Source organism: Diabrotica undecimpunctata, chromosome 9, assembly GCF_040954645.1.
Source record: "Diabrotica undecimpunctata isolate CICGRU chromosome 9, icDiaUnde3, whole genome shotgun sequence".
NCBI lineage: Eukaryota > Metazoa > Arthropoda > Insecta > Coleoptera > Chrysomelidae > Diabrotica > Diabrotica undecimpunctata.
In genome coordinates this window covers 106,261,606-106,286,021 of record NC_092811.1, presented here as the reverse complement: position 1 = coordinate 106,286,021, position 24,416 = coordinate 106,261,606, and the positions used below count along the sequence as shown (strand labels likewise).

The 24,416-nt window shown below is 33.8% G+C and overlaps 1 protein-coding gene and 1 long non-coding RNA gene across 3 annotated transcripts in view; one reads left to right on the top strand and one right to left on the bottom strand.

Annotated features, from left to right (window-relative positions):
- The window catches only part of LOC140450374 (uncharacterized), a 1,628,978-nt gene that overhangs the window by 156,532 nt on the left and 1,448,030 nt on the right, over window positions 1–24,416 (top strand). The window lies entirely within an intron of this gene.
- LOC140450376 (uncharacterized) overlaps window positions 1–24,416 on the bottom strand; it is a 572,900-nt gene that overhangs the window by 225,604 nt on the left and 322,880 nt on the right. For both annotated transcript variants that reach the window (XR_011952014.1, XR_011952013.1), the window contains exon 3: window positions 23,279–23,304. This is a non-coding gene — a long non-coding RNA (uncharacterized lncRNA). The remainder of the gene's footprint in view (window positions 1–23,278; window positions 23,305–24,416) is intronic.

Here is a 24,416-nt window from a genome sequence, read left to right as displayed (position 1 = left end):
TTAAAGGGTCTTAAACTTAAACAAAAAAAAATAATTTAAACCCACATACTCTATGGCAGTAAAATCAAGCGTACAAGACTATTAAACCAAAGGAAAGTTATTAAAATATAAATACTGGAAAATCCAGGACTGTCAATTTAAACTAGGTATTTTAAAGACAATTAATTTAAACCCACCTATCCTATAGCTACAAAATCAAAAACCAACCAAGGATAAATAAGTATAAACCAAAGTTAAGTAATTTAAATGCAATAACTCAATGTAAGTGTAAACAATAATGAATGTATTTAACATTTCTAATAAACTATTTGGATATCCGATATCAATTTGTATAAACATTCATTTATTCCTTATTGCTATACGGAGTGAAAACATGGACTCTCGGAATTACAAGTATGAGGTGTATATAAGCCTTTGAAATGTGTGTTTTTCGAAGAATGCTGAAGATTTCGTGGACAGAGCACGTGACCAATAACGAGGTGCTGAGAAAAATGAAGACTGAGAGAGAACTCCTAAATATTGTAAACAATAGAAAAAGGAGTTATCTAGGACATATTTACAGAGAAGAAAAATATAACTTTCTACGAGTCATACTGGAAGGGAAAGTAGAAGAAAAAAGAGGTTGAGGAAGAAAAAATGCTCCTGGCTGAAGAATGTAAGAGACTGGACAGGCATGGACACACATTCGATACTAAGAACAGCTCAAGATAGAGAGCAATTTGCTGTAATTATAGTCACCCTTCCGTAATGAAGAAGAAACCTTAAGAATAAGTGTAAACAGCATTTTATTTAAATAATTTATTCAACAAAAAACATAATATAATTAAGGAATAGTTATTTCTATAATTAGGCATATTAGGCTATAAGCGAGTGAAATATTGTTTTACTCGGTATTGAAAATTTTCTCACGAATTGTCAGCAACAGTCAGCAACGAGTGGTAAATAAAAGTTCAGTGATTAAAAATACTATAAGAATACGATAAGTAAATATTATATAATTTTATAAAAATGTATTCCTGTTCTACTCTTGCTCTACTGTCAAATATACAGTAAGTAGTTGGTCCAATAATACTGGAAGGTGTCAACAATTTTTTTTAATGCAACTTTATCTTCTGGTGTGTTATCAGTTTTGGGTAAAACAACTCGAGGATTAAATAGATTCATACCTTTCGGTGAAAGTGGTTCTTCTAAATCAGTTAAAATATTGTCTAAAAGGGGTAAATAAATAGATCTTCGGAAATATTCTTCGCAAGAGTTAGTAGATTGGTTTTGACGACAAGTTAGACGAGAAACTATACGAGGCATCTTCAATTCAATGTCTAGTTGTTCAGCTATTTGTTTACTTCATAGTAAAGTTTGTTTAAAACAAATTCAGCATTTGATCTTTTATTTTGTAGAATGCATTTATTGTCCTCTATGGCCTCAGTAGCCTACTTAAAATCTAATTTTGGTGACTGAAGAAGACGACTAAGTGATACAGTTGTACCTAAAACATCACTAAGACAAACTACTGTTTCACAGTTTTACAAATACCTTGGACAGCAGCCCCCAGTTCCTTTATTTGTATTCACTTACGTATCAGACAGATCTAATGCAACAAAAATATTCACTTTGATATTTATTATAGATAAATTATAACATGTAGCACACAGTTTCAACAATTATAATACATATTCAAATTACAAACAACCAATTCGTAGACAAAACTGAAGATAAGAAATACCTAATACAAAATAAAAATGTGCTGATTTCGTGCGAAAAGTCATGTCATGTACATTGAATAAGCAATAATGTGTGGGCGGTAATTCTATCTCATCAATAATCGAACGATTCCCTGCCACTCAAATGACGAATTGACAAAATTTGAAAATCGCGTGAATTCGTGGAAGTCTTAGTCGAGGTATTACTGTATTTAGAATTGTTTGATGAGTTTGAATCATTTTAACTCTTGACTTCCTGCTTATAGGGTTAATGGGCTTTAAATTATTTTTTTTAGGATTATTTGATTGATATTAACTTTTGTTTTGGGGGTGGTCATGACCCCCGTGACCCCCCTTGCATCCGCCACTGATGTAAAAACACATATTTAAGTAGGTATTATTATGGCTTCGGAGATTTTGTTAAATGCAACTTAAATATTATCATCGTTTGTATCCACTTTTTGACGACCACTATTAGCAGCAACGTGTGGTTGTAATGCACCTTCCCCTATTAAATAACAATCGGTACAAATAAATAAAAATCGTCCATCTAGTTCAGAGGTGTTCAATCGGTCGATCGCGATCGAAATTATCAGACAGATAAGCCATATTTTTGGCGAATATTTATTGTCTTGGGTGTTTTCTTTTAATCTCAAGTCTGTCCAATCTAGTATGTGCTTAAGCCAAGAACACTGCTTACATCCTTATAAATCGTACTCTCTCTTATAAGTTGAAGGAGGTGATATCTATTGTTTTCATTAGATGGCCAAGATATGCAGTTTTCCGCTTTTTAACGATTTCGATCAGCTCGCGTTCTTTATCCATTCGAGGCAAACCTTTCAAGTTAGTGTTATGGAAAGTCCTTTAGCTTCCACACTTAAACCCCATATCAAATGTGGATTATATGCAGCACTTTATAAAATTATTTCTTATTCGATTATTGAGCAGTCTATTGCACAAAAGCTACGCATTTTTAAAAAGTTTGATCTATCTATTTCATTCGAGCTTTAATTACTAAGTAGTAAGTAAGATTCGCATCCATTCAGTTGCCCAGGTACTTAAATGTGTAAACTTTAATTGTTTCTGGTATATATACATTTACTTCTTCTTCTTCTTCTTCTTCCTACTTGATAAATAGGCAAAATGCCTGTTTTACTTTGGTTTTTAGCCTCAATTGACGTTGTTTGGCCATCTTTTCCTCGGTCGTCCCAATGATCTTCTTCCATTTGGCGATTTGTCTCTTGCTATTCGTACTATTCTATTTTCTGTCATTCTTTCGATGTGTTGATTCCATTCCACTTTTCTTCTTTTGATCCACGCGTTTATTTCCTCTATACCACATCTCGCTCGTATTTCCTCACTTCTTACTCTGTCTCTTAGAGTTTGGTTTGTTATTTTTCGTAAGACTTTCATTTCTATTGTTTCCAGTAGTCTTTGTTTTCGCCTGCATTGCCCTCTAGGTGGATCGAGTAGCTATGTGGGTGATGTTGCCGGTCCCAAGCCCGGATAAAGAAGGAGGGTTGTAGGGTTAGGTTAGCAGCCTGCCATATATAAAAATAAAAAAAAAGCTCAAAGAACCGGTGACGAGCCTCGGACTAGGATACAATATACATTTACGTGTGCAGTAAATCTGTGTTAGCTAATATTTTTTCAAGTAATCATTCCAAGTCCACCGAACGCTCTGCAGTTATAACTAGATGTGACATAGGCATATTTTAAATGATTTATCAATATTACATTCACTTGTATGCCGTCTTCTGAGCCTTGAAGTACATTTTAGAATATTATCTGAGAGTACATATAGGTGCTAATAGTCATAAACTTGACTGACTCCACGTTTGATTAGTACAGCTTTTTTGGCTTTTATTAAGCCAAATGTAATATCCCTATGTTGGGTAGCAGGTGGAAACTCCATTTTGTGAGGGGATAGATCTACTTCAGAAATAGCACACCTGCCCACGCGAGCTCATGTATTTCCTTAGCCTCCCATCTCCGGAGAAACCATGTCCAAACCATTTCCAAAGCATTCCCATCTCCACCTTTTCTCTCCAACACCCTCAACCAAGACAGCGGTTGGAACAGGTTTGGTGCAGAGGGTGCTAAGTTCCCCCGGAAAAAATCAGGCTACTACAAAAAGCCACAAATGCATATTACTTCATATAATGTTATATCAGACCAGAACATCAGACAGAACTCTTATATCAGATCAGAAGATGATGGACCTGGAGAAAGAGCTGAAAAACATAAAATGTAACAAGAGGAGAAGCTCAAATTAATCTTAAATCAAGACACGTATTTCATTTTAGAGGTAAAGAAGACACTTCAAATGGTGGAGTAGGATTTATTATACATAGAAAGCATAAACAAAATATAGTTGAAATTATCAGCATAAGCTAAGGATTGTATATCTCCACTTCAAACTAAATGCAAGATATATCCTTAAGGTAATCCAGACATATGCTCCAACGACTACCCACTCAGATGAAGAAATTGAAAAATTTTATGAGGGCCTAGAAACAGCGTTACCACACCAGCATATTACACAATAACTATGGGCGAATTTAGTGAGAAAAAGGGGTTTAAACAAGATGATGCCGAAGTAGCAATGGGTAAGTATAGCTGTATCACAACAACAGAAAATAAATAATTAAAGACACCGAAGTACTCAACAATTTTTTAATAGAAAGCGACGACAGATTAATCCAAGATAAGACACTATTAAATTTTAAATTGGAAAGAACAAAGATGATCCTAAAAACAAGAAAAAAGAAATGGATTCCCCCAGAAAAAAACGAACTGTATGAAGATACACTAACCCGATAAACCAGATACATACAAGACTTGCAAGACGAAATAGAAGATGTAGATCAAGCAAATGATGGCATAATAAAGGCTCTAAAAGAAACGGAAAGGGAGTGCTACCCGACAGTTCTGACCCATAAAGAAAAACTATGCCAAAATAACAAAAAGCTAATAGGTAAAAGAGAGACTTATCAACCAAGGGAACAGGCAGGATTCCGAAAAAGTTATGGAACAAATGACCATTTACAAAGTATAAAAACCCTAATAGAGAAAGCAGTGGAATACAATAAACCTCTAGTTCTAATATTTATCGATTTTCACAAAGCCTTTGACACAGTTGAGCTAAGCAAAATATTACAGGCGCTTAAAGAATGCAGGCTAGATTATAGATATACCAAATTATTATACAAAATATACCTGCAGGCAACAACCACTGTCAGATTACATACTAACAGTAATCGCATAAAAATAGAACGGGGGGTTAGACAAGGAGACCCAATGTCACCTAAACTTTTTAATACGGTGCTAGAACATGCTTTTAAGAATTTGGATTGGATGACAAAGGGAATAAAAATAGATGGAGAATATCTAAACAACTTACGTTTCGCCGATGATATACTTATAATAGCTGAAGATCTAGGTATGGCAAGAGAGATGGTACAGGAACTCGTTGTGGCTACAGAAAGTGTAGGTTTAAATATAAATATCTCGAAAACAAAAATTATGACCAATTTGGTACCCAACCAGAACATCAGTATTGGTGGGAAAGAAATAGAACTCGTAGATAGATATAAATACCTGGGATATGAAATTATGATTGGCAGGGATAACCAGACTCATGAACTGAAGAGAAGAATCGGCCTTGGGTGGGCAGCATTTGGAAAACTGAGAGAAGCTTTTAAAAGTGAGCTGCCCACATGCCTAAAGAGAAAGGTATTTGATCAGTGCGTCCTCCCAGTCTTGACGTACGGAGCAGAAACACTTACCTTAACAAAATCAGCAGCTACCAAACTGAGAGTCACGCAGAGAAGAATGGAGCGGTCCATGTTAGGAATAACTCTGCGAGACAGAATAACCAACGAAGACATCAGGAGAAAAACCGGAGTGACTGACATCATCGAGAAGATAGCCAGACTAAAATGGAGATGGGCAGGACACATAGCCAGAATGACAGATGGGCGATGGACAAAGAGGTTATTGGAATGGAGGCCAAGGGAAGACAAGAGAAGAGTCGGTCGACCACCTACAAGATGGACTGACGATTTAAGAAGACTCAATAAAAACTGGATGAGAGCGGCGCAAGATAGACGGGGTTAGAAACATGAGAAAGAGGCCTATGTTCAGCAGTGGACTCTTGAGGCTGGATGATGAATAGGTAAAAGAAGACAGCTGACGAAAAAATATGGCTCCGACTACACAACAATGAAGAAATTAAATAAAGATATCCACCGGTCAATCCGAAAAGACGTAAGAGAAAACAATATAAGAGAAATGACTAAAATAATTTAAGAAAACAAAAGTTTAAAAGTTTTGAGGCGAAATACGAACAATTGCAAAACTAAGGACTTAAGGATCGCAACATCATAGCGGTACATATTATTATAACAACACAGAGGTATTGCATAAATAAAATGACTCACCTACCAACCTATAAATATTTTATTGGTCTGCTCTAATTATAATGTTTTTAAAGTTGGATCGGACTAATTACTCATTATATTTTATTAGTATGCTCTCGGATCTCCGAAAAATCCGTTCTTGACACAGTTGACTGTGATTTAAAACATGAATCTAATCGAAAATACAAATAAAAATAAATCTCACAAGCTTATTTACAGATGGTAAAGACTCAAAGTGAAACGTAATAAAGCCCCATTATTATTAAAACCCTGGTAATATATAGTATTGCCTTACGACTTCCTAAATAAATTTCTTAAATTTCGGCATTACAAAGGAAATCCATAAAAATAAATCACCAGAAGGGAAACATGTGTCAACCTCGCTGGTGTCATCAATAAATACCACCCTTTTGTGACAAACAATCGATTCTTTTGAAAATTGATATTTTTGAATGTCATAAATCAGGGTAACAAATGTTGTTTTAAACGCAGAGCATATGAAAATAAAGGTATATTAGGGTAAAAGCACAATTAGGATATTGGAAAGTATTGACTGTAATTGATTGATGCAAAAATAATTATCTAAAATAAATGGCCAAGTTTTCTGATACAGAAGAAGACCATTAATAAGGAAAACTAAAGAATAGTAAATTAATGGTTTTGTTTATTAATTTCTTAACATTTTTTGAAACTAAAAAACATATCTTTTAATCAATATTTTTCTATCTATCAATATCTTTTAATAACATTTTTGTAACAAAAAATAATTTAAAAAGTATTGATAAGCACCCTGTTACTGTAATAATTATAAATCCATATAAAATGCTAATAGGCAAAATTGACTAAGGGTTGACATGCTTCTTCTTCTTTGAGTACCGTGCCCAAGTTTTAGACGTGTGTAGCTTCCATGACGATTTGCCGATATCGTTCTCGATCTTGTGCTGCATGTAATAATTCATCTGCTAATATGATTATGATTTTCGTTGAGTATTAACTGCATTATCCTGTATCTGCTTCCTCTCATTATATGCCGCAGATATTAGAGTTTTCTCTTTTTTATCATCTTTATTAAGTCACCTTCACCTTGACCTACTCTGTTCAAGACTTCTCTGTTTGAAATGTGTTGAACCCATGATATTTTGGGCATTTCACGATATAACCATATCTCGAAGGCTTCTAATTTGTTCATCATGTTAACGCGTGACGCGTTCGTCAAACTTGTAAAACGAATCTCATGTAAACACATACCCAGAGGATGTCAACAACATTACATATCTGATCTGAACGATGAAGCAAAAGACATTATGACAAAGTACACCGAAGAATATAGTAAAGACCCATTTAGCGAAGTTACGGCAGAGATAGGGGAGAGACTGCAGCAAACACTCCAGAGTGCCTCCAGACAACAACGGTGGAGCGAGACTTTAAGTAAAATCGATATGACGCACAGTAGTAAGCAGGCTTGGAATATGATCAAAAAACTTAATGGTAATCCCACAGAGATGAAAGAGCTATGTGCAATAACGCAAATAGCCCACCAACTGCTTCTGAATGGCAAAACAAACAATCGTTGTAAAACGCCAAAGATTATAAGAACTCAAGACCAGGAAACAACTCTTTTGCGAAACCCATTTACCATCGAAGAGCTCAAAAATGGTATTGACTGTATGAAAAATGGAAAATCACCTGGAGTGGACGAAATCCTAACAGAGCAGATAAAAAACCTCGGGCAAAAAGTGAGACAATGGGTGCTCGATCTATCTAACATCTGTCTACCAGATTCATTTATTCATTACATCTACCTACCAGATTCCAAAACTGTGGCGTAAATCAAAAGTAGTAGCCCTTCTGAAACCTGGGAAAGACCCTGAACTACCGAGTAGCTACCGTCCGATATCCCTGCTATGCCATTTGTATAAATTGTATGAACGCCTCATTTTAAACCGCATCCAGGAAAAATTAGATGCAAAACTAATCCCACAACAAGCAGGCTTCAGGCCAGGTAAATCATGCACAGGCCTAGTGCTGAACCTAACAGAATACATAGAGGAGGGATTTGAGCAGAAAGAGATAGTGGGAGTAGCCTTGATCGACCTCACAGCGGCCTATGATACGATAAACCACAGAACCCTGGTTACTAAGATCTATAACACTGTGCTTGACTACGACCTGGTAAATATCATTAGATCACTGTTGTGTAATAGACGTTTCTACGTTTTGCTAAATGGAAAGAAGAGCAGATGAAGAACCCAAAAAAATGGCCTACCTCAAGGAAGCGTTCTGGCGCCGTAAAGTCGACAATGGAAGAGACTTAAAACATGATGTCAACTTACTACAAACAAAACTCATTAAAGCCAAACCCTACTAAAACCCAAGTATGTGCATTCCATCTTAACAACCAACTGGCGCATGCAAAGCTGAATGTTTTTTGGGAGGGACAACGCTTAAAACATACTGATAGGCCCAAATATCTTGGAGTAGTACTAGACCGGTCACTATCGTATAAATTCCACTGTCAGAGCACAAGACAAAAGGTTTCTACGAGAAACAATCTTCTCCGGAAACTTGTAGGGAGCAAGTGGGTGCAAACCCCTAGGTCTTGAAGACAACAGCTGAGGCCTTTGCCCATCACAGTGCACCCTCGATGATTTATGGCTCACAAATACAAAGGGTGTAGACGTAGCCCGATATTGGGCAGAAAAGCTGTAGTCGGATCCAGACACGAAAAAGTAAGTATCATGTTAACCTTCATAATCCAGGTTTCACATCCATACAGTAATACAGGATACACATAACATTTTAGGAACTGAATTCTCAGCTGTAAGTTCAGCTGAGAATTGCTCAGAATAGATCTAAATTCCATAAATGCTTCTCTTGCAATTTCTATACGAGTTTTAATTTCTTCATCCGGATTTAGTGTCTCGTTTATCCAACATCATAGGTATTTAAAATGGTTAACTTTTGTTATCGGTTCATTATTGACAATTAGTTGTATAGCGCCGAGGTCTTGTTTACGAACCACGAGTAACTTTGTCTTTGTTGTATTTATTCTTAGTACGTCATTAGAGCATTCTCTAGTGACTTGATCTATAAGGAATGGAAGATCTTCGATACCTTCAGCCATGAACGCAGTGTCATCTGCATATCTGATGTTGTTGATAGTTTTTCCCCCGATTCGAACTTCTCATTGCCCTTCCAAGGCTTCGTTAAAAATTATTTCTGAGTAAACGTTAAACAAAGTTGGGGACAACACACAACCCTGTCTAACATCTCTTTGAATACAAATTTTGTCTGTTTCTTTGCCGTCTACCAGAATAGAAGCTTCTTGATTCCAATATAGATTTTGTAAAAGTCTCAGATCGTTTTCAATCATTTCTAGATACTCGAACAGCCTACCATATTGAACCCTATCAAATGCCTTCTCAAAATCTATATAACAGACGTAAATTGGTTTCTGTACTTCCTATGATCGTAGAAGTAGTGTTAGCATTGAGAACAAAGCTTCCCTTGTTCCCAATCCTTCTCTGAAACCGAATTGTTTATTTCCCATTGTGTCTTCACATTTCTGCTTCATTCTATTAAGAATTATCCTAGGAAGTAGCTTGAGAGAGTGACTCATGAGACTAATTAGTCTAAAGTCTTTACATGATAATATATTAGTTTTTTTTGGAAGTGGGATAAATGTAGACTCCAAACATATTCGTAGCTGTGTTCCAGTTTCGTATATGTGGTTATAAATGTTTGTTAGTTCTGAGACATTGTCGTCTAGAAGTTTGAGCCAGTCTGATGGTATTTAGTCAGGGCCTGGAGATTTCCCATTTTTGCTTTGTTTGATGGCTTTCTCTACTTCTGCTTTTAAAATACTAGGACCAGTATTCATATACCTTGTGGTATTAAGTGGTGGCCTCGTATCCAGGAAGAGCTCTTTTATGTAGTTGGTCCATTCTTCATTTTTTTTCGTTTAAGTCGAGAATAATTTTACCTTTGGAGTTTCTTATAAAGTGAGGAGTTCTTTTTCTCTGAGTGTAGGTAATTTCTTACCTACACTTACACCTACTACAACTTTCAATTTTTGTGTATATTAAACTCGTCATGTTTTCTTTGTAGTTCTTCCATCTCACAACATCTCTGTTCCATCCAGGCCCCTTTTGCTCGCTTAACCTCCTATCTTATTTGTCGATATATTTCTCTACATCGAGACTCATTTCAGTTCTCAGTTACGAATTTCTTCTTTGACAATAATTGCGACTCCCTTACGTCTGGGTACTTCTGCCTTTCCCGAGTGGTAGACAATGTATCCATTACTCTCGAATGTGTTTGACCCTAGTCATTTCGTCTCGCATATACCTAGGATAGGAATATCTAGACATTTTTTTTCCTTTTAAATTTTTTTCCTTCAAACAGTTATTCACAGATGGATCTAGAACAGAACGTTGTGTAACATCTGCCTTTGTAACAAAGGATGAAATAAAGTAATATCAACAAACTAGCGGAGACTAATAGTATTTTAACAAGAGAACTCTTTGCAATATATAAAGCCATATGTTACGTTACACAATGTCCTGAAACTAACTTCTTAATAATTACTGACTCATTAAGTTCTCTAGAAATCATCTCAAAAATCTATTCTTCCCACCCTCTGGCCAAACTCATTAGACAAGAATTGCACAACCTAAATCACAAAAACATTGCTTTCCTGTGGGTGCCATCTCATATTGGAATTACGGCAAACGATCTGGCGGATAAATATGCACGAGAAGCTTTAGAGGACACAACTTTGAGTTATATCCAAAAACTCCAGCGACAGATCTCAAATCATATTTCCACAGCAAAATGGTTAACATATGGAATAGCAGATGGCACAAAAAACATGCAAAATTACTTGAGATAAAACCAATAGTTCAAACATGGTCTGATAGTTCCACCAACCGTTTTTCTCAGGTTATCATCACACGACTGCGGCTTGGTTATAGTTGCCTTACGCATGGACATCTGATGACAAGGGATCCCCAACCAAAGTGTTATGCTTACGAGACCCCGCTAACAGTAAAACACCTTCTAGTGGAGTGCCCGCTACACACTACGGAAATATGTAAATCCGGAATCCCGGAGAATTTAAGAGAACTATTCTTAAAGTGCGGTGCCAAAGTGATTATGCAATATCTAAAAGCAATAAACTATTTATACAAAATTTAATTGTTACGCTGTTCAATTATTGTTAATACTTTTTCTTTTTTCGCTAATAGCCTTACAGGCTGATGCGAGTTTGTAAAAATAAAAAAAATAATACAAACGGTATAAGACTACTCTATCCTGCAGTAAAATATACTAATTGCTCTATTTGCTATAATCACCATATGGGGTAAAAATATCACAAGATTATATGTTGATAAATGTGTGGTATACTGTCCTTATCAATTCCACGTATTTGTTATTAGCAGAAAATAACGAACAACCCTCCAAACGAATCCATTATTTATGCTTATTTTATGCAAGATTTCAAAGAAAAATTACGACTTCTTAGATTAGACTTCAGTCCAAGTAATTTATTCTTTAAGCTATTTAGGTATACAGGAAGACATGTAAATGTCAGATCCTTCCGTGTGTTGGGCAAATATACCATCGGTAAACACTGTAGCTGTTCAAACAGAGGATATGCAGGAATAGTGTACGAGGCCAAGATTTGTGACCCCCTGCAGTCTGTTTCGATAACGATCGACAGAGTTGGTTTCAGGAATTTTGTGTATAAAACATTTCGACTCGAACAACAAAGGAAAAAATTGTTTTGAAAAATGATAAACAAATCTAATTTTTACCTACTATTTACCAGATTGATTTATAGGTTATGTTGGACATTTTTCACATTTGGGCCCAGTGAAGATAGCGTCAAATGGGTTTGACAAAATGAAATTTTGGTGTTTGGCAGTGTTGAAATTTACATTACAAATGAAACATACGCAATAAAAAGCAATAATAGGATATTTAAAAACTAATACTTAACAATTACCAAAAAAATAAAGAGTAAATAGTTTTAAAACAGTTTTTAAAAGTAAATAGTAAAATATCAGTATAAATAATAAAGTTAAAAAAAGACATCTATTGCGATCTGGCAACTGGTGGTTTGCGGGTTCTGACTCTATTGCCAAATCTATCCGCTAACCTATCAAAGGGCAATTGCCAAAAAAATTTTCTAATAATTAATTGCAATTAATATCAAACGGGCCCCAATGGGCCTTAAAATAAACAGAGATAAAACGAGAATCATGATAATTGACAGAGCTAACAACAATTAAAATCATCTGGTCATGATAAACAATATCGCTGTTGTAGATAAATTTGTGTATCTGGGCTCTTTAATAACCAACAAAGGAGGCTGTACTGAAGAAATAAAGCGGCGGTCAGCAACCGCAAAAAGCGCTATGGCAAAATTAATAAAAATTTTGAAAAGCCATGAAATAACTACCGATACAAAAATGAGACTAGTAAGAAGTCTAGTTTTTCCAGTTTTTACTTATGCATCGGAATGCTGGACCCTTACGGAGAAAGACCAAAAGAACATAGATGTATTTGAGATGTACTGCTGGAGACGAATGCTGAGAATACCATGGGTGGCCCGAAGAACAAATGAATCCATACTGGACCAGCTAAACATAAAGAAAAGACTAAGAACACAAATATCAGAACAAATAATAAGCTATTTTGGACATGTGCTTTGAAGAAATGGTCTTGAAAAACTTACTATCCAGGGAAAAGTAGAAGGCAAAAGAAATAGAGGTAGATCTCCCACACGATACACGGACCATATTGTTGCTACCATTGGCGCTCCATTGTCAGAATGTGCTCGAATGGCAGAAGATAGAAAAACGTGGAGGAACATTGGAAAATTTAGCTAATAGCTTCATGATATCACGATACCTGCATCAGGTCAACGACTAAGAAGAAGAAGAGAATATCAAATGAAACAAATATTAATTTATTAATGTTTTATGTAAGGTATAAAATTGCAGAATCCATAACATAATATAATAAAAATGTACATTTTAAAAGCTTTATCTCTTTGTATTTGAAGCATACAACATATACATTATAAGGACATGGCACCACGGCCAACACAATATTTTGCTCTGTCAAATTAAATTGACTGCTAACTTGAGGCTATCTTCACTGGGCCTAAATGTGAAAAACATCCATTGGTTATGTTTATTATCAAAACATAGTTCTAAGTTTATTCTTCATAACACCAGTGTCTTCACTCCACGTTATGAAGTAACGTAAAATATGTAATCTCTACACCATACAAAAACTGTTTAAAACAATATAGTTTCGTATTGTTATAGTATGTCAGCTACGAATTCCGCTATAAATACAGATCTTTTTCATCCAAAAAATTTTTAAAGCTTTATTTAAAGTTTATTCCAGCGAGGTGCCAAATCATCTAATTATTATAAGACCAAACTTACATAAGACCTCACAACTGGTGCATTTATAATTTTGATGACATTTATGACATGAATGATAGTGATGATATTGCATTCTGTGGAATGAGGCTAAAGCGAGATTGAATTCTGATGAATTTGCTACGATTTTGGTGAACTTTCTTACGGACAAAGTAATTCTAAAAATGGAAGAAGACAACAGGCATATAACCGTGTATACTGATGGGCGTTGTTATCAAAACCAAAACGTCGTTTAAGTAACGCTCTAGTTAACTTAGCTTTCGTACACAATTTGACTATTGAACAAAATATTTGGAATTGGCCCACATACAAATGGAACTCGATAGTTTGCACGCAATGATAGAGGACAAACTTAATAATCAAATAATTAATGTTCCAGCTGAATACATTACCATTTGCAGTAAAGTGAAGAAATCAAAACCTTACATAGTTAACTACTTAAACTATTCCTATTTTAAGAATTTTAAACAGCTAAATTTTTACCACTCCATAAGACCAGGAAAACTGAAGGGAGATCCTAAGGCATTGCTATTTAGTAAATCGTAATTATTATTTTTGACTGTATTGGATCGGTGTTTTTATCTTTATTTTTTCTTGTTACCGAAATTCGAGCTCTCATGTATACACTATCTGGAGAAATATTTTATAAACTTAGATTTTCGGATGACTATAAATTACTCAACCAACGAAAAAATTCCATAATTAATACAATACCGTTTTAAGATTTGTCAAATTTGTACCCTGAATGTAGAAAAATTACAAGAAAGAACTATTTGGATTTACATCAACTGAAGAACTTAATGCCGAGATATTAGCATAAGTATTATGACGACTTTCCTTATGAATACTAGAAATAAGTTATAAATTATAATTATAAGTATAATTCCGTTTGTTTTGTTTTAAATTAAATCTATTTTATAATCACCAATGGATTTTTATTTGAATTAATCTCTGGTGCATACTAGCTTACGCCAACAGTACGTATTTTTCTTGTAAAAGAAAATTGGATAACTACTTAAACTACCCTGGTGTTGTAAGGATCATTGTAAAAATAATTATATATTGACAAAAATAATAAGTAATGATATTATCTACCGAATGGATTGTAATTTTTGTCGTCGGTAGCTTATAAAAATATTATGTTGTATGTCTCTCCTGAAATATGTTCAAATTGAGTTGGCCGGTTTGCGAATTAAGATATCGACATTAGTTTCAAGTACAATTAAAAAATGGTAATAAATTAATTTTGTAACTACAATTGTACTAAAGATGTCTAATAAAGGATGTTTGAAAAAAACTTAAACAATGTTCTTTTTATTTCTTAACTATATTCCGCGAGACAAGAGATAGAACGCCGACCCTGGAAGTCACCGCGCAATTGAACTATTACTTACATTGTCTATAGTTCTTAAGTATATCGATATTGGGTCGTAAATTGGAAAGTCTTGCATTGACAGCTCAAGTATAATGATGGTACTCGAGAAACTGTATGAGTGAATATACTATGCAACAAGAAATTAATTTTCAGTACATAAACAACATCAAACAAACCAGTTTTTTCAAAATAATATATTCTCCAAAAAGGGTTTTAAATAGTTTATGAAGAATTTGGCATGTTTAAAGGAATCATATTTTCTAAATTGTTTTAGAAAATATTCAGTATGGATATATTCAGTATGGATTTAAAGTAAATGGGGCTATAATTAACAATCTTCGTTACACAGATGACACAGCTGTTCTAGTAGACAAGATAGAAGATTTGCAAGCGCTGGTTGGTTACAAGTATTAATCATACAGAAAAGGAATACAGTATGAAGATTGCCATCAAAAAGATTAATTTATGGTCATCAGCGGTCAGCAGTCCGAGCAAGCACACCTTCTCATAGACGATTAACAAATTGAAACAGTTGATAAATTTAAGTATCTTTCATCCACTAAATCTAGCAAGTGAGTTATGATGAGGAAATTAAAATAAGAATAGGTATGGCTAAGGTAGCTTTTACTAAATTCAAAAAATACCTCATTCGCTTAGAGGTGAATTTAAATCTTAGAATTCGTGTAGTTAAGTGTGATGTGTGGCGAATATTATTGTATGAAGCACAGACATAGTCAACAAAGTTAAAATCAATGCATAGAATTGAAGCATGCAAGCATGTGAAATGTGGATTCTGATAAGAATACTTAAAACATCTTGGATGGACCGCGTCACCAATAAGCAGGTGTTGCGAAGGGCTGAAGTAGGCCAAAAATAGCGCATGGTTCCTTACTTGGGACTCGCCTTGCGTGAATCAAAGTACTTCCTCTTAAAACTTGGAAGTCACAAGAGGTCTGGGAAGAAAATTACATTGCTGGCTTAAAAACATATAATACTGGTATAATGTCAAAGAATCTGTGCGGATTTTTTAGCTAGCTTAAAACATTCACACAATTGTAAAAACTACATCAAGTTTTATTCTCCGTTCATAAATTGTTGAGAGCACGAAATGAACCTCAAACTCATAAAACGGTCGTAAACCATAGGCGTTCCTGAGGTGTTTATTCATTAAATAATAATATAATATTTTTTAATACTGGTATATATATAATATTATTAATATTTTATTACTAATATATTTAGCAAAAAAACAATTAAAACTTTCACGGCTAATGTTATGTAATTATATTATATTAATAAAAATAAGAATTTAACCATTAACAATTTTGTAAATAAGAATACCTTATCTCTTTGGATATTTCAATATTAATCTTCGCGTTTAATCACTTTACTAGAAAACCTGGAATTCATATCCGAAGGTACTATTCGTTGCAAGATAATTAGGATGGAATTCCCCAGATTTTTAATAATATAATGGGTATGCTTTGGCCACGTGCCTCGTTTGTTCAGTTTATATTCGAAACTTAACTTAAAAGGGTGAAGTTATTACGAACGAAAACAATTTTTTTGTTTAGTACGTTTTTGATCGCATGTAATTTACGGCTCGTCGGTGTGTCCGCGTCTACGGCAGTAATTAGCGTCCCGAATATTTCTTTTGCGAATTATATGCAGTGCGTGAGTGATTTTTTATTCCATATACCTACGAACATATACGTACCTTTCGCTCGTGCTCATTTTGTTGGATTGTTTGTGATGGCTTCATCATCAACATCATCAAGTTTTACACCGGTACTGTTGCGTACAGTCAGTAAGTCTGTCTATTCACCAAGAGAGAAGACTATTGTCCTGAATGTTCACGATGCTCTGGTTTTTCAGAATCCCACAAACACTGTTCGCAACATAGTCGAAAGTTGTGCCAACATGACTGGCGTAGGAGAGTCAACTATATATAGGTTCCTATCAGAAAGAAAAAAACACGATATAGCTAACCCAAACACAAACGAACACTTAAAGAGAGGAAAAAAGCCTATTGAAATTGATGAATTTGCCAAAAATGGTATTCGAAGGAAAATTCATGGATTTTTTTTTTTTCAAAAAAGAAATACCAAACCTAAACAAAATTTTACAAGAAGTTAGAGACGACCCGGATTTGCCTCATATCGGACGAACTAAATTGTGGCAAGTTTTAAAAGAATTAAATTTCCGGTGGGAGAAATTAGACCGAAAATCACTTTTGATTGACCGGGAGGAGATAATATGTTGGAGAAGAAATTATCTAAGATCCATACGAAAATTCTGGGCTAAAGGAAGGCCCATCTTCTACCAGGATGAAACGTGGGTAAACTCAGGTCATACTCTAAAAAAAATTTGGTCAGATAAAAATATATTAAGCTCCAGGAAAGCCTTTATGGAAGGTTGGTCTACTGGTATCTCCCCACCTTCTGGTAAAGGCAGTAGATTAATAATTTCTCACATTGGCAGTGAAAAAGGATTTGTTAAGCATGGTTTGTTGGAATTTCAGTCCAAAAGCACAAAAGACTATCACGAGGAGATGACAGCTGATGTTTTCGAAGAGTATTTTGAGCAGATGATTGAACACATACCACCAAATTCAATTATAGATAATGCACCTTATCATTCACAACTAGTAGAAAGACTTCCAACGACTGCGTGGAAGAAACAGGATATTCTTGACTGGCTGCGGAATAAGTATCTGCCTTACGAAGATGGAATGGTAAAAGCAGAACTTCTAAAAATTGCCCGGCAACACAAATCTAAGTTCAAGGAATACGTAGTTGACAAAATGGCGGAAAGGCAAAACATTACAGTCCTTAGACTTCTACCCTACCACTGCGAAATAAATCCAATTGAACTCATTTTAGCACAAATGAAAAGTTATGTGACTAGAAAAAATACGTTATATAAAATACAAGCTCTACGTGAATTGTTATACGAGTCTTTACAACATTTTACAGAAAAAAACTGGAAAGATGCAGTAAGGCATGTAATAGAAGAAGAATAAAAAATGTGGAATCTTGATAACATAATTGATGCGACCGTAGAGACACAACCGCTAATTATTACCCCTCAAGATGACTCGGATTCCGAAGTTGATCCTATTTATTTTGAATTTGAATAGTTTTCTAATCGTAATTATATAAGGTAAGTAATAATAGTTGTAATCGTAAGGTATTAAAGGTGAAAGGCGCAAAATGTCGCCTGTCAAAATGTTCAATGTGTTTTAAATGTATCCATTTTTTTTTCAAATCCTGAGAAAACTAAACAGCATTTTTGAAAAATTTAAAGGCAGAATGAAATATTTTTTAGAAGAAATAAAAAGTTTCTTTTGCATGCAATATTTTCAATTAAAAATTATACTATATTTTCTCTTTTGTTTTCACCCCTGTTACATAACATATTAAAATAAACATTGTAGAAGTTTTCAGGGACTTTCTGCCCTGAGTAATAATGTAATCTTTCATTCTGCGTTTAAATTTTTCAAAAATATTTATTAGTTTTCTCCGGATTAGAAAATAGATACATTTAAAACACATTGGAAATTTTGCCAGGCGACATTTGGCGCCTTTTTCCTTAATTAAATAAATGTATCTTTTACAAATGGCAAGAAACTTTTTATTTTTGAATAAAATAAATAAGTTTTATTAAAAAATACAATTTACATAAGTACAATTTAAAAAATATATTTATTTAGTTTAAATAAATGTGTCAATCATATACTCTACGACACTGGTCGTTCATCTCTAACCATTCAAAATACCCCCGTAATAGGATTATAAGGTATTGTATTCCTTCAGATATAAGGTGGGTTAGTCGAAAACGTCTTAAACCGTCAGTTTTAGGTTGGTTTTTACTATTATATCGTATTACCTATCCTCTCTGTATTTCAGTTTTCTAATTAGGGTTAAACTAGTAGTGAGCTATCAACAAATTGTGAACCGACTGTAGGTTACATTTAACTCTAATAAACAACAAAAATGCAATAATTGCATTTTCAATTTATTTCGGACCACTATATAAAAAGTTTTTACAACAGATTTTCCATTAACGTAAAATTATATTTTTACATGCTAAATAGATATAGATTTAATTTATTTTATGTAATTCACTGGATTGCCTCGCTTAATAATTTTAACTAACTAATAAAACTCCAGAAGTTTAGTTGCAGAGAATATTTTAGTTGTAGACAAAAATATTTTTAAGCGTATTCATAGAAACTTAATATGAGACTAGAATTGACTGCAAACAGAGACCACACCATTTGCTTTGTTTAATTACTTTCATTCAGAGTGCGCCACATAGGTCATTGTATTCATACACTAAAAAAAGTAATATGAGTTGGTAATACTTCTATCTATTTATTAGTTACAACAAAAATCACTTTTGTAATATTCTCTGAAATCCTAATAGTTTGAACGACGAATCATTAAAAGGAGGAAACAATCAGAAATATCCGTAAGATATTGTTGGGGTATCTTATCAGTTTATTTTCCTAACAAAAATATAATACCGTGTTTTCAGAAAAAACAAACAAAATCTAAAAATGGGAACGTTGGCATCTTAAGGTCACGACTATATTCCACATTATCACCATTTTAGTAAAAACATATGGTATTCTGTAACGTTATAAACGTCACATCTTTATTAATTTATATTTCAGATTTGATTTTACTATTTTTTCTTCAAAAAGTAGTTGGCGCCCTCTGTCTTTTTTTTCTGTCCCGTAGAATAAATATTCGCCCTCTCTTTTTCTGTCTGGTAGACTAAATATTCTGTTCTATGTTGACAGAAGTGCTAATTACATCATAGGCATACGTCCTACGTCATTTGTGCAAACTTCAGTTTAGTCTCCCTACTTTCTGTCAATCAACTTTTCTAACGTAATGGGAATATAACTTTTTGCCTGTTTCTAAAATTTATAAAAGAAGGTAAAAATTATTATAAGCTTCATTTTATGGCCCGCAGAATTCTCTTGGGATGAGTACTTTCATTGTAATCTATATTCTATAATTATTATTATTATTATATCTGACAGCATTCTCAATATTCATAACCTTACTTCTTTTAAACCACGTTTTCTTGTGCAGTGGGAATCTTAACAAAGAATTTAAATAAGTAATAATTATTATATTTCATTTTATCCTTGCCATCTGCTATTTGTTTCATTGTAATTTTGTAAAATGGCCAGGAAATTAAACCCTTTTTTATGTGTCTCTAATACAAGCTGTTGTAAAGTATTGGCAGGGTTGATTGTTTCCTATTTTTAATAAATATGACTAGTTAAAATTTGTTTTATTTGCTATCAGCTAAGGGTTCATGGTTTGATTCCTAGTTTAAGATAAGACGAACTCACACTTGAGATACCGAGCTAGGTGAAGCATAGACGATAAGCTCCCATGGTTGATTGAGATATTATTTTTATAATAGTATTTCAATTCTCTTTGGTATCCTTATCGTTACAATTCCTCAAATAATAACAAAACTCTTAAAAATAAAATAAAAAAGATGTAAACTTAATGTTACAAATATAGTACGCTCTGAGCAAATTTGTTTCTTTCGCATACAGTACATTTGTGATGTACTATTATAAATGTGATCTATTCCATCAAATCGTATATCTCTAAGAACTGAAAACAAGTTTTACCACCTCCTTTTTCTTGATCTTTGGCCGGGCCGTAGCAACATTGAGCACGGCCGTAGCAACATTTCTTTGAAAAGCCAAGTTACTCCAATCATCAGAGACGAAAATGCCACTCAACCTCTAAAAATAATACGAACACACCGAATTTTGCCACAAAAGTCAATATTTGGGACGCTAAAAAGATGCAAAAAAGTTTACCACTTCTACTCCTGGGCTTTCCCCTAAAACCCTTTCATGTAGAGAGAGGAACACAGAAAATAATCCATTTACCAAGAATCTGTCGCCATAGAAAAAATGTTTCAAAAACAAAATGTAGCTAAGATAATTCCAAACAAAAATTTTTATAAGCATTTTTTGAGTAGAATGAACCATTCTCTCAGGGTACCAATATCATCTACTATTATATTTATATTGTATGTTTTACTTTCATAATTTCTCTTATTCTATTGTTCGTTACTCTTTCTAGTCTAGATTTTCCAGCTGAACGTCCCCAGAAATCCATTTCAGTTGCCTTAGGTTTTCTGTTGTATCTTTACTTTATTTGCCATACTTCACTCCTGTAGGTAATTATACTTTTAGTGATTGTGTTATATATCTTGTGCTTGTTATTATTAGAGATTGATTGATCTCAAAGGATACTATTAAGAAGGGAAAATGCTTTTCTTGCTTGGTTATTTTTCTCCTCAATTGTGTCGTCTACATTGCCTTCTTTTGTTATGATCATACCTAAATATTTATATGTGTCGCAATGTTTGATAACTTCTCCATCTTCCAATATGAGGTGCTGTTGTTTCCCGCCGATACACATATACTCGGTTTTTTGGATATTAATTTCAAGTCCCCATTTTTTATACTCCTCGATTAATTTTCGAGTCATATACTCAATATCTTCATAATCTTGTGCTATCTCTAGTTAATCATCTGCAAATGGCAAAGTGTATATGCTGTTGTTGTTAATCGGCATTCCCATATTTCTACATTTGCGCTTCCACAGTTTTAGAGCTTGTTCTAGATAAATTTTAAATAATGTCGGGGAGAGGCAGCAGCCCTGCTTAGGGCCTTTATTCATTTGGAATCCACTTGACAGATTATTTCCAACCTTTACCTTTGAGTTAGCATTGGCGTATAGTTTCTTCGTCGCATTTATTAAATTCATGCTTATGTTTGTTTTCTCTAACGCTTTCCATTATTTATAATCTGGTACGCTATCATAAGCCTTTCGTAGGTCTACATAGAATAAATGTACTTCTTGATTAATGGCTATTTTCTTTTCAATAATCTGTGTAATGCAAAACACATGGTCGACAGTAGATCTACCTGCCGTAAATCCTGCCTGTTCCTCAGGCGCTAAGTCTTTATATTCGCTTTATATTCTGTTTTTAATTACTTTTTCGTATTATCTACTGATCGAGTTTGTCACGGCAATGCCTCTGTAATTGTTACATTCATCCCTTCTGCCTTTTTTGTGTATAGTGGATATGAATGATGTCTTCCACTCCTCTGGGGTTGTCATTCCATTAATTCAGTTTTGGAACAGTTTGGCTAAACTTGCATATAGTTTGGTTGTACGGTGTTTAATTAACTTTGCAGGGATGTTACCTGGACTCGGTGCTTTCTTATTTTTTAGAGATCTACATATATCTTCCACTTCTTTCGTTGTTATTCGTATGGGCGAAGTTAAAATATTTATATTTTGTGTTTCGTTGCTGTCTTCAAATTGTGGTCTATCTTTCCTTACGAGTTTCTGAAAATATTGGTTCCAGTCATCCATTGTTATTGTTGACACTATGTTTCTCTTCTTATCTTGTCGTAAAGATTTTAAGACTCTTCAACAGTCAAGTTAAATGCATATCTACCATTTCCTGAAATGTGTAGGGCATTGTAGTATCAAAATTTTTGATATTAATCTTATTCACATAATAAATGATCTTCAAATTATTGACTATTATTGATGAAACTGTTTGTAATTATTGTATCCGTAGAAACTAATTGTAATTTTATGGCCAACTAGGAAAAAACTAGTTTTTCGAAAAAGTGATAAGAGGCAAAAAAATTATAAAAATAATGTGACTAATGATGCCACAAAAATAATTTGATTTGAAGGTACTCAAAAGTTTGGGGGGATTTAGGGCTGCACACCCCCTTAAAATTTTTCTGTGCGCTTAGATTTTGTTTCTTTTGTATGAAAAGTGCTTTCAGAAGAAAAAAGTAACGTGTCCATTTTTAATACAAAGGTAAGTTGGATTCAATCAATTTATTTTTGTCCCTGGAATGCGTGATTTAATTTATGACATACCTTTTTGAAACACCTTGTATAATTGATAACAATATTTGTGATATTTGCACAGAAACGGCAGATTTATCAAGTTTACATTTTAGTCTAAAATTAAGTTGTAGAATAACTAGATTAGGCTTGTAACCTTAAATGTCTTTACCTACCTTATTGTGGTCTACTTAGTATTTTTTTTAAACGCTTAGAACGACCTGCGTACCAAAAAAATGTGACCCTTGTTCTAATCTTAAAATGCTTATTATGAATAATTTTAAAAAATTACACGGAAAGAAAATGTTTGTTATGCCTAATCATAAAAAATTGGTCAAGTCAGGCTGGGATAACCTTACACTAAAAATTAAAAACCAAAAAGTTAGACTTAATTAAAACTTACCTCGTTTCTGTCTGAATGGACCAATTCTAAAGACAAAACAAAAAAAAAAAGGTTAATTAATTATAGCCGTAAATAATGAAATGTATATGGTTGTAAATACAAGAACAAATCAATTGACACAACTCATAAATTATTATCAATACAAAAGAGAAACTACTGAGCCTTCAAATATTGTAGATAATAGGTATCTGCTAAGAAAAAGAAAGGTCGATTCTCATCGTCCTCACCGAAAGTAAAGAAATAGGGTCTTAGAAGTAAAGAAATAGGGTGTAATGCGGTCAATAACAAAGATTGCTGTTTCTTCTAAGCAGGAGATGTGAACACTCTATTGTGTACGTCGCTATTTCTGACTAATTTCTAAAACAAAGATGTGTGCGTCGCAAATTCTGGTTGAGTTCTACCGCATAATTCTAGTTACGTAGATCGATCATGTGAAACTTACTCGCATAGTTTATGAGACATAATAAATTAAGTCTTTCTCGTTTCATATTTTAATGTTTAAAAAAGCTATTATGATTTTCCCGCACAAATATTGTACAAGTATAATCGTATTAAAGTGGTGCTCAACTTTGATTAATATGAATATAGCTAATTTTAATTGGGAAATTCATAGAAGATAAACAAAATGAAATAAGGAATTAAGTAAGTATCTACAATTTTATAGGTTAAGAATATTAAGAATAACAGGCCAACAAAAACATTTTGGTTGAAAAAGAGGTTTAATTCTTTGTAAGTAGGTATATTTAAAAAACCCTTCTTCTGCTTCTTGAAGTGCCTATCCGTTACGAATGTTGGCGATCATCATGGCAATCTTTATCTTATCTGCAGCAGCGCGGAAAAGCTGCACATATGTTGTATTGAACCAGATTCTGAGGTTCTTTAACCAAGATGTTCTTCTTCTTACTGGACCTCGTTTTCCAAATATTTTTCCTTGCAGGATGGCTTGAAGGAGAGAAAAATCCTTAGAAGGGGTATATTAAAATAACAAACGTTTTCGGAATAATAATTCCATCATCAGGTTAAAAGCAGGTTAACATGCCTGAGCCACCAAAATATTTGGGTAAAACCCTGTACATAAGTTAAAGTTACCAAAAAATGTACATATTGTTGTTAAAAGTGAAGGACGTTTAAGATTATA